Below are 12,609 nucleotides of genomic sequence, written 5' to 3'. Positions count from 1 at the left end.
TGCCTCATCTTCCTGGGGCTCATCTTGTTTGAGGCTGTCCGTGATTTCTGGATTTGGATATCAGATTCTTTCCCCAGGTTAGGGAAGTTTTCAGCTATTATTTCTTCAAATCAGTTTTTTACCCCTTTCTCTCTCTCCTCCTTCTGGGATCCCTACAATGGGAATGTTAGTACATTTTATATTGTCCCAAAGGCCCCTTAACCTATCCTCATTTAGAAAATCCTTTTTTCTTTTTACTGTTCAGCCTGGGGGCTTTCCATTTTCCCATCTTCCAGATCACTGATCCATTCTTCTGCATTCTCTAACCTGCCGTTGATTTCCTCTAGTGTGTATTTTTCACTTCATTTATTGTATCCTTCAACTTTTAAAATTTTCTTTATGTTTTCTACCTCTTTGCTGAAGTCCTCCCTGAGTTCTTCCATTCTTCTCTCAAGTCTGGTGAGTATTATTATTTTCAATTTTTATCAGGTAGATTGCTTAACTCCATTTCATTTAGTTCTTTTTCTGGAGTTCTGTCTTGTTCTTTCATTTGGAGCGTATTCTGTCTCCTCACTTTTCTTGACTTTCTGTGTTTGCGTCTAGAATTAAGCAAAAGGGCTACCTACCTCTCCTAATCTTGAAGGAGTGGCCTTGTGTAGAAACATCCATGGGTGAATTGTGTGTGCCTGGTGGCTTTGGCTCAGTTGCTGGAGCCCAAGCAGGCACAAGAGAGGGGTCGCTGGGGTGTTCCATGCTGGTGCCACCCCTGGCAGGGAGACTGTAGGCTCGGTGTGTGCAAGCCCAGGGGTCCTGGGTCTTCTGTGCTGGTGCCACCTGGGCATGGGTGCTGGAGGCCAAGTCAGGACAGGCTGGGGATGGAGGGTCCTGGGTGCTGCCTTGGGGCTGCCAGACCTTGGGCAGATGTGTTTGGGTGCAGGTAGTACAGTTGCCTCAGGGCATGTCCACAGCTGGTGTAGGCTAGGTGCATGCGGCTCATCAAGGTGGAGAGGGAATGTAAACAATGGTGCTCACCAGCACCTCCAATCCCAGAGCAGTGCCCCCGCTGTTCTGCAGGCGCTCTAGTTTTGTAATTTGACTTCCTTTACTTATAATCTAGTTGCCCTTTAAACCATGTTTTTTTTCTGTGCTCCAGAGAAGGTGAATCTGCACACAGGTCCCCAAGTGATACCCCTCCCTACTGTAGGTTACTGTACTGGGGGTGGGAGTCCCATCATTACTGCGTCTCTGTCTCTCCTTCTGTCTTCTATCCCTTGTGCAGAAGCTGTTCAGTCTGCCCGCAGGTCTTCCTTAGGATGAACTGCTCTGTGTGTGGGTGTAGATTTGGTGTATACGTGGGAGGAGGTGAATTCAGACTCTTTCTATGCTGCTATCTTGGATCCCCTCTCACATGTGTTTTATTTTACAGCTCTACTGAAGTATAATTAACGTAGGAGGAACTGCACTTAGTTGAAGTGTACAGTTCAGTCAGTAAGTCTGGAATATGTACGCACCTGTGAAACTATCACCACAGTCAAGACAGTGAACAGATCACTCCCCCAAAATGTCCTTGTGCCATTTGGTATCCCTTTCACCACTCCTTCTCAGCTCCCCACTTCCAGGCAATCACTGATCAGTTTTCTCTCACTTTGAGTTAATTTGCATTTCTAGGATTTTATAAAAATGCGATCATAATCAGCCGGATTACTTTGATTCAGCAGAATTATTTTGAGATTTATCCAAATTATTGCATGTATCAATAGTTTATTTCTTATTTGATGTATTCTATTTTTAAATTAACATATAACAAAAGTACTGTTTTGGTGAACAGTTTTATGAGTTTTAATACAGGTATAGCTTTGTGTCCACAATCAGAATACAGAATAAAAATCTCCCTTTGAGTTCCACCTCCCTTCCCCTGAACCCCTGGGAACTACTGATCTGATCTCCATCAACATAGTTTTGTTTTTACAAAAGTGTCATATTAATGGAATCAGGCAGTATGTAGCCTTTTTTTTTTTTGTGAGGGCATCTCTCATATTTATTGATCAAATGGTTGTTAACGACAATAAAATTCTGTATAGGGGAGTCAATGCTCAATGCACAATCATTAATCCACCCCAAGCCTAATTCTCAACAGTCTCCAATCTTCTGAAGCATAACAAACACGTTCTTACATGGAGAACAAATTCTTACATAGTGAATAAGTTCTTACATGGTGAACAGTACAAGGGCAGTCATCACAGAAACTTTTGGTTTTGATCACGCATTATGAACTATAAACAGGTCAAATATGAATATTCATTTGATTTTTATACTTGATTATATGTGAATCCCACATTTCTCCCTTTATTATTATTATTATTATTATTATTTTTTAAATAAAATGCTGAAGTGGTAGGTAGATGCAGTATGTAGCCTTTTTGAGACTAGCTTCTTTTACTCAGCATAATGACTTAGAAATTCACCCAAAGTGTGTATTTTTTTTCTGAGAAGTGTTTCATTGCATGGATGTATGAGTTTATTCATTCACTCATTGAATACCTGAGTTGCTTCTACTATTTGGCAATTATGAATAGAGCTGCTATAAACATTTTGTGCAGGTATTTGTGTGAACATATGTCCTCATTTCTCTAGGATAAATACCTAAGATTGTTGGAATATATAGTAAGTATATATTTTTTATGAGAAACTGCCAAAGAGCTTTTCAAAGTGGCTGTTATCATTTTGTATTTCCACCTGCAATGTTTGGAATTGGTTGGAATTTTGGGTGCATGTGAGCCTCAGATGCTCCTACTGCAGGAATATTCCGGGGCTGGAGAATGATAGAGTGGAGAAAATTTAAAAGGGGAGTATTTCCTCACTTTCTGAGCATCAGAAGTTCCTTTCCCATTCTTCAAAGCAGAACTAGAGGGCTTCTAGAGTTTTCATTGTCTGTGCCCTTTGGCCCACTTGCAGGTGTCAGACTGCTTTGAGTCCAGCCCAGGGAGTGACTGGAAGGAAAATGGGAAACACGTCCCCAGTTCAATGGACTCATATTCTGATTTTCTTCTCCAATTCACCACTATTTATTCTCCAGCGTCCTCCATGCATTCTATTCCTGTTTTATTGATGCATTTAGTGAGAGAAATGGGGTGTAATATGTCTACTCCATGTTACCTATTTATTCCTTTTTATTGTCAAGTGTATTCTATTGTATAGATATACTACAGACTGTTTATCCATTCTCTTTTTGGTAGTCATTTTTGTTGTTCCCAGTTTTTGCTTAATATAAATTAAGCTGCTAATGAACATTCAAGTACAAGTCTTTGTGTGGATATATACATTCATTTATTTTGGTTAAATACCTAGGAATGGAAAAGCTAGGTTATATAGTAAGTATATTTTTCTTCTTTTTAGGAAATTGCCAAAATGTTTTCCAAAGTTGCTGTAACATTTTACATTCCTGCTAGCAGTGTGTAAGTATTCCAGGTGTTCCACATCATTGTCAACATTTGGCATAGTTAATCTTTTTCATTCAGCCTTTCCAGTGGATGTGTAGTGGTATTTCGTTGCAGTTTTAATTTGCATGCATGTCCTTAATGACTAATGATACTGAACATCTTTTCATGTGCTTATTTGCCATCTGTATATCTTCTTCAGTGAAATCTCCATTCAAATCTTCTGGCCACTTAAAAAATTGTGTTTTCTTCTTCTCATTGAGTTGTAAACATTCTTGACATACAGTAGTCCCCCCTTATCTTTGAGGAATGTTCGAGGACTCCCAGGGCATCCCTGAAATGGCAGATAGTACTGAACCCTATATGTACTTATAAGTACTATGTTTTTTCCTATACATACATACCTATGATAAGGTTTAATTTATAAAACAGACAAGAGAGTAACAACAATAATAAAATGGAACAATTATTACAATATACAGACATACCTCATTTTATTGCATTTTGCACTTCACAAATACTGCTTTTTTAATATAAATTAAAGGTTTGTGGCAACCCTACATTGAGTAAGTCTATTAGTGCCATTTTCCTAACAGCATTTGCTCACTTCATGTCTCTGTGTCACATTTTGGTGATTCTCACGATGTTTCAGTATTTTCATTACTGTTGTATTTGTTATGGTGATCTGTGATTAGCTGTTTTTGTGAGTATTTTGGGCTGCCATGAGCCACTCCCACATAAGATGGCAAACTGTATCTACACATGTTGTGTATGTTCTGACTGCTCTACCAAATGGCCATTCCCATGTCTCTCTTCCTCTCCTTGTCTCCCTATTCCCTGAGACACAGCAATATTGAAATTAGGCCAATTGATAATCTTGCAATGGCCTCAAGTGAAAGAAACAGTTGTACATCCCACTTTAAATCAAAAGCTAGAAATGATCGCGCTTAGTTGTGGAGGCCTGTGGAAAGTTAAGATAGGCTGGAAGCTAGGCTTTATGTGCCAAGCAGTTATTCAAGTTGTGAATGTGATGGAAAAGTTCTTGAAGGAAATTAAAAGTGCTACTCCAGTGAGCACACAAATGATAGGAAAGTGAAACAGCCTTATTACTGACATGGAGAAAGTTTTAGGAGTCTGGATAGAAGACCAACCAGCCACAACATTCTTTTAAGCCAAAGCCTAGGCCAGAGCAATGTCCAAAGTCTCTTCAGTTCTGTGAAGGCCAAGAGAGGTGAGGAAGCTTCAGAAGAAAATTTTGAAGCTAGTAGAGTTTGGTTCATGAGATTTAAGGAAAGGGGCTATTTCCATTACATAACAGTGCAAGGCGAAGCAGCAAGTGCTGATGTAGAAGTTGTAATAAGTCATCCAGAAAATTTAGCTAAGATGATTAATGAAGGTGGCTACACTATACAACAGATTTTCAATGGAAATGAAACAGCCTTGTATTGAAAGAAGATGCCATTTAGGATTTTCATTATGAGAGAGGAGAAGTCAGTGTCTGGTTTCAGAGCTTCAAAGGACAGGTTGACCCTTGCTAGGCACTAAAGCAAATGGTGGCTTTAAGTTGAAGCCAGTGCTCATTTACCATTCTGAAAATCCTAGGGGCCTTAAAAATTTTGCTAAATCTCCTTTACCTGTGCTCTAGAAATGGAATAGCAAACTCTGGAAGACAGCACATCTGTTTACAACATGGTTTACAGAGCATTTTAAACCCACTGTTGAGACCTACCACTCAGAAGAAAGATTCTCTCAAAATATTACTGCTCATTGACAATGTACCTCGTTACAGAAGAGCACCGAGGGAGATCAACAATGAGATTATGTTGTTTTTATTCATGGCAACACAACATCCACTCTGCAGCCCTTGAATCAAGGGGTTATTTTTTACTTTCAAGTCTTATTATTTAAGAAATACATTTGATAAGGCTATAGCTGCCATAGGTAGTGATTCCTCTGATGTATCTGGGTGAATCTGTTTTATTCTTAATGATAACCTTCCTGAGTAGAGGATTCTTGGTTGTAGGTTCTTCCCTTTCAATACCTTAAATACTTTATGCCTCTCCCTTCTGGCCTGTAAAGTTTCTGCTGAGAAATCTGCTGATAGCCTTATGTGGTTTCCCTTGTACTTACCTGTCTGCTTCTTTCTTGCTGCTTTTAAGATTCTCTCTTTATCTTCAATCTTTACCATTTTAATTACTCTATGTCTTAGTGTTGCCTTCCTGGGGTTCCTTTTGTTAGGGGTTTTCTGTGCTTCCCAGATGTGGGTGTCTATTTCCTCTGCTAGATTGGTAAGTTTCCAGCTATTATTTCTTCAAAGAGACTTTCTACCCCTTTGTCTCTGTGTCCTTCTGGAACCCCTATTATGCAAATATTGCTTCATTTGGAGATGTCACACAGCTGTCTTGGCATCCTCATTTTTAGAAATTATTTTTTCTGTTTCTTAGGTTGGTTACTCTGCTGTTCTTTGCCTTCTATCACATGGATTCCTTCCTCTACTTTCAGTAGTCTGCTATTCATTCCCTCAGTTTGTTTTTCATTTCAATTACTGTATTCTTCAGCTCATAGTGGCTCTTTTTCATATTTTCTATTTCTTTGTTGAAGTTCTCACTGATATAGTTCTTTTCCCCAGTTCAGTGAGCATCTTTATGATTGTTACTTTGGAATCTTTATTAAGAAGATCGCTAATCTCTGTTTTGTTTGGCCCTTTTTCTGGTGTCTTATCCTGTAGTTTTGTTTGGAACTTATTCCTCTGCCTCCTCGTTTTGTCAGGGTTTCTGTGTTTCTTCCTTTGTATTAGATGGATGTTTCCTGGTGCAGAGAGTAATGGCTTTATGGAGAAGGCATCCTGTGGTGCCCAGAAACTCAAGACCCTCTGTTTACCAGTGTCTGATTCTCCTTTTCACTGGAGCCACAGTTGCTGTCAGTGAGTTGCGGGCAGGCTGCCTTTCTGCCAATCTGCCAGCAGTGGTGGATCTGTCAGCAGAGGCTGACAGCTTGCCTGTGTGTAACCTTTGAGTGACATGAGGTGCTTCTGCTGGGATTCACTGCAGGGCAGCCTCCTGCCTGTTGAGCAGCAATGGAAGCTGCTGCCTGGCCAAACAGGCCGGGCAAGGCCGGTGTTTAGGGAAGCAGCATTACTGGTCTGAGCTGCCAGTGATGGATATGGAGTATTTGGAGCTGGCTACCAAGATCATCAAACAAGCTGGGCTAAGGGAGGGCTGGGGTAGCATCATCCACTTGTCCTTTCTCCTCTGGAGAGAGATCCCTGTGACCCCCACCCCTCTGGCACACATCCTGCTGCTGATCATCCAAGCTGGGTTTCAGTGGGACCTTCGGAAAGTACCTCCACAAGTGACAGGAGTCTCAGCCTCCCACAGTGCTCCAACTCTCCCTGGAGCCCAGACTCATAATCACCAAAGCCCAGTGTAACGTGGACTCATGTTCCTAGGGCAGATCTCCAGAGTCAGGTGTGCAGGATTTCTGGGTGCATATCCCCTACCTGCTCCATTCGTCTCCCTCCCACTTTCGGACTGGGATAGGGGATTAGCTTGATTCCCAAACAATTACAGCTCTGTCCCTTGACCCTTCTCTTCTTCTATTAGTTGTAGTCTCTTCTTCGCTAGTTGTAGACAGTCTGTTCTGCAGTCTTCAGGTCATTGTTAGGGTTAGTTGTATTAGCTGTAGTTATTTCCTTGGTGTGCATGTGGGAGGAGGTTTTCGCCTTGCCATCCTACTCCACCATCTTTCTGCAGCAAATCTCAATCATTTTTCTATATCCAATTTGTTTGTGTTAAATTGTTCATAGTATTCCCTCATAACACTTCTTACCTCTGTTGAATCACTTTCAATGTCCCATCTTTCCTTTCCTATTTTGATTTTTGTCCTCTCTTTTTCATAGTTAATTTTGGTAAAGTTTTGTCAATTTTATCTATCTTTTCAAAGAACACTCTTAGTTTAATTGATTATCTCTATTTTTTAATTTTTATTTCTTTTACCTCTGCTCTAATCTTTACTGTTTCTTCATTCTTTCTGCCAGATTTGGATATAGCGTGTTTTGTTTTTCTAGTTTCTTGAAGTGTAAAGTTAGGGTTTTGATTTGAGATCTCTCTTATTTTTTTAATGTAAATATATACAGCTATGAGTTTTACTCTTAGCACTGCTTTCTTTACATCTTAAAGTTTTGGGTTTCTGTATTTTCATTTCTCTCCAAATATTTACTAATTTCCATTTTCATTTATTCCTTTACCCTTTGGTATTTAAGAGTTGTTGTTTGGAGATGGAAAAAAAGACAGTGGTAGAAGAAGGCAAGACAAAAACTTTCTCCCCAAATCACATAGAACACAAAAACACAGCAAATACAACTAGGTCTGAAATCAACCTGAAGGCCGCATAACTGATGACCTTCATCTGTGGAAAAAGAGAAGACCCTACAGAAAAGGGTAAAGTGGAAAAGCCATGATCTGGTGGGCTCCAAGCCGTCCCCCTACCCCATCCCACAGGTGGAAGGAAGAGTAACTGAGTGGGGAGGGAGTAGAAGCCCAGGACCTCTGAACACCTGGTCCTGGAGATCTGCTCAGGGAACAAGAGCCCACAGTGCATGGTTCCCTGTTAATTGGTGAGGCTGGACACCACACACAGGCAGAATACTGAGATTCCACCAAGCATGTTCACCAGCAGCCCTTGCCATCGCAGCAGGTTGGGCAGAGGGCAGCCCCATCCATGACAGCTCTAGCCTTGCAGCCCAGGCATGCAGCCAAGTGCCAGGGGCTCTTTCCTCCCAGCAGGCACCAATACCACTTGTCTGTGGCCCGTGCCATCGCAGCAGGCTGGAGGGGGGGGCAGCTCTGCCCACAGCAGCTCCAGAGAGTATTCTCCCCTCTCTCCTCCCTGTGATCAGCTGACAGCCCACACAGCCCACCTGAAATCAGAACACTATGAGCAAGGCAGACAGGTGTCACACCTACTGCAGGCCAACAGCTGGGGCTCCTGCACAGAAATTGAGCTTCTGAGCACTAGAGGGTGTCTCTTAGTTAATAGATAATAGACACAAATCTATTATCCCATAAGAAACACTACAAAAAAAATGAGACAGATGAATTGGTCTAAACAAAAATTCAAGAAAAACTACCAGAATGAGGGCTTAGTGTACCTTAAATCACCGATCTTCTCAATAAAGATTTCAAAGTAAAAGTCGTAAACTTGTTCATGGATTTACAGGAAAGTATTCAAGATCTCAGGGAGGACTTCAACAAAGAGACAGAAATCCTCAAAAAAGTCCACTTGGAGCTGAAGAATACAGTATCTGAAATGAAACATACAGTGGAGGGATTTAAAAGATTAGATGAGGTGGAAGAGACAGTAAGTGCAATAGAAATTAGAGAACAGGAAAACAAGCTGAGGAACAGAGAGAAAAAAGGATCTCTAGGAATAAAAGAATAATAAGAGAGCTGTGTGCCCAATCCAAGTGGAACAACATTCATCTTATAGGGGCACCAGAAGTAGAAGAGAGAGACAAAGGGATAGAAAGTTTCTTTGAGGAAATGATTGTTGAAAACTCCCCCAACCTGGGGAAGGAAATAGACACTCAGGTCATGGAAGCACAAAAATCACCCAACAAAAGGAACCCTAGGAACAGAATACCAAGACATATAATAATTAAAATGGCAAAAATGAAAGACAAGGAGAGAGTACTGAAAGCAGCCAGAGAGAAAAAAAAGATCACTTATAAAGGAAACCCCATCAGGCTATTGGCAGATTTCTCGGTAGAAACCTTACAGGCCAGAAGGGAGTGGCGTGATATATTTAATGTAATGAAACAGAAGGGCTGCTAACAAAGAATACTCTACCCAGTAAGATTATCATTTAAATTTAAAGCAGGGATTTAACAATTTTGAGATAAGAAAAAGTTGAGGGAATTCACCACCACTAATCATCCCTACAGGATATGTTAAAGGGACTGCTCTGGATGGAAAAGCACCTAAGGCTAAACAGCTATGACCACTGAAAATAAACCCACAGTAAAGGCAGTAGACAAATTAATTACTAAGCAAATATGAAATTAAATCAACTACTCACAAAGTTAGTCAAGGAATATGACACCTAAGATATAAAGTGTGGAGGAGGAAGAATAAAAGGGGGAAGGGGAAGAAAAGGACCTTATGTTGTGTTTGAAATAGCATAATCAGTGATTTAAGATAGACTATTAGATAGTAAGGAAGCTATCCTTGAACCTGGTAACCACAAATCTAAAGCCTACAATGGCAATAAGTACATATTTATCAATACTCACCTTAAATGTCAATGGACTGAATGGACCAATCAAAACACATAGAGTGGCAGAATGGATTAAAAAAACAATTTATGTGCTGCCTACAAGAGACTCATCTCAGACCGAAGGACATACACAGACTTAAAGTGAAGGAATGGAAAAAGATGCTGCTTGCAAAGAATAGGGAGAAAAAAGCGGGAGTAGCTGTATTTATATCAGACAAAATAGGTTTCAAACAGAAAATAACAAGAGACAAAGAAGGACATTACATAATGATAAAGGGGTCAGTCCAACAAGAGGATACCACCATTACAAATATCTATGCACCCAATATAGGAGCACCTAAATATGTGAAACAAATACTAGCAAAATTAAAGAGGGAAATAGAGTGCAATGCACTCATTTTAGGAGACTTTAACACCCCACTCACATCAAGAGACAGGTCATCCAGACAGAAAATAAGTAAGGAAACAGAGGCACTCAACAATACATTAGAACAGATGGACCTAACAGACATCTACAGATAGGATGTCACAAAAGTAGTTCTAAGAGGGAAGTAAATAGCAATATAGGCCTATCTCAACAAACAAGAACAATCCCAAATAAACAGACTAAACTCACAGTTAAAGAAACTAGAAAAAGAAGAACACATGGAGCCCAAAGTTAGTAGAAGGAGGGACATAATAAAGATCAGAGCAGAAATAAATAAAATAGAGAAGAATAAAATAATAGAAAAAAAAATCAATGAAAGCAGGAGGTGTTTGAGAATAAACAAAATATATAAACCCCTAGCCAATCTTATCAAGAAAAAGAGAGTACACAAATAAATGAAATCAGAAAAGAAGGAATAATCACAGTGGACACCATAGAAATACAAAGAATTATTAGAGAATTCTATGAAAAACTGTATGCTAACAAATTGGATAACCTAGAAGAAATTGACAACTTTCTAGAACAATACAACCTTCCAAGGCTAACCCAGGAAGAAACAGAAAATCTGAGCAGACCAATTGCCAGCAATGAAATTGAAATTGGTAATCAAAAAGTCCCAACAAACAAAAGTCCATGTCCAGATGGCTTCACAGCTGAATTCTACAAAACATTTAAAGAAGAGTTAATAACCACCCTTCTGAAAGTATTCCAAAAAGTAGAAGAGGAGGGAATACTTCCAAATTTACTTTATGAGACTGGCATCACTCTAATACTAAAACCAGACAAAGACACCACAAAAAAAGAAAATGACAGATCAATATCCCTGATGAACATAGATGCAAAAATCCTCAACAAAATATTAGCAGACTGAATTAAAAAATACACCAAAAAGATCATCCATCATGATATAAACCCACACATATATGGCCAATTAATATATGATAAAGGAGTCATGGATACACAACAGGGCAAAGACAACTCTTCAACAACTGGTGTTGGCAAAACTGGACAGCTACATGTAAGAGAATGAAACTGGATTATTGCCTAACTTCATACACAAAAGTAAACTTGAAATGTATCAGAAACCTGAATGTAAGTCATGAAACCATAAAGCTCTTAGAAGAAAACATATGCAAAAATTTCTTGAACATAACTACGAGCAATTTTTTTCCTGGACACATCTCCTCAGGTAAAGGAAACAAAATAAAAAATGAACTGTGGGATTATGTCAAACTAAAAACTTCTGTACAGCAAAGGACACCACCAGCAGAACAAAAAGGCAACCTATAGTATAGGAGACTATATTTGTAAATGACATACCTGATAAGGGGTTAACATATAAAATATGTAAAGAACTCATACACCTAAACAACCAAAAAACAAATAACCTGATTAAAAAACAGGTGGAGGACCTAAACAGACAGTTCTCCAAAGAAGAAATACAGATGGCCAACAGGCACATGAAAAGATGCTCCACATTGCTAATCATCAGGGAAATGCAAATCAAAACCACAATGAGATATCACCTCACACCAGTTAGAATGGCCACTGACCAAAAGACAAGAAATAAAACATATTGGTGAGGATCCAGAGAAATGGGAACCTTCCTACACTGTTGGTGGGAATGCAAACTGGTGTAACTGCTGTGGAAAGCAGTATGGAGGTTCCTCAAAACACTAAAAATAAAAATGGCATTTGGTCCAGTAATTCCATTTCTAAGAATTTACCCAAAGAAAACAAAATCCCTGATTTGAAAAGATATATGCATCCCTATGTTTATTGTCACACTATTTGCAATAGCCAAGATATGGAATCAACCTAATTGTCCATTAATAGATAAGATGTGGTACATATATACAATGGAATATTATTCAGCCATAAAAAGAAAAGAAATCCTCCCATTTGCAACAACACAATGGATCTAGAGGCTATTATGCTCAGTGAAATAAGCCAAGCGGAGAAAGACAAATACCATATGATTTCACTTATTTGTGGAATATAAAAACAAAGCAAAACAGAATGAACAAAACAGCAGTAGACTCATAGACACTGAGAAGTCACTAGTGGTTACCAAGGGGGAGGGGTTGCAGTGGGGGGAGTGTGAGGAGGATAAAGGGAAACAATAATTCATAATCACAATATAAGTTAGTCACAGGGACGGTGGTACAGCATGGAAAATATAGTCAATGATTCTGTACCATCTTTCTACATCAATAGATAGTAACTGCACTAGAGGGGGTGAGGATTTAATAATACGGGTAACTGTTGAACCACTGTGATGCACATTTGAAACTAATATAAGATTATGTATCAATGATACTTCAATTAAGAAAAGAGAAATATATATATATAACCATACACCAAAAACACTAAAAAATTAACAATAATGCTTTAATATAATATTCAGTATTAGAAAAAAATCAGTACAGTATGATTCCATTAATAGAACATAACTAAATAGTCAAATTCATAGAAGAAGGAAGTTGAATGGTT

This window comes from Manis pentadactyla, chromosome 13 (assembly GCF_030020395.1).
Source record: "Manis pentadactyla isolate mManPen7 chromosome 13, mManPen7.hap1, whole genome shotgun sequence".
Lineage (NCBI taxonomy): Eukaryota > Metazoa > Chordata > Mammalia > Pholidota > Manidae > Manis > Manis pentadactyla.
Note: the sequence above shows the minus strand (reverse complement) of the source record.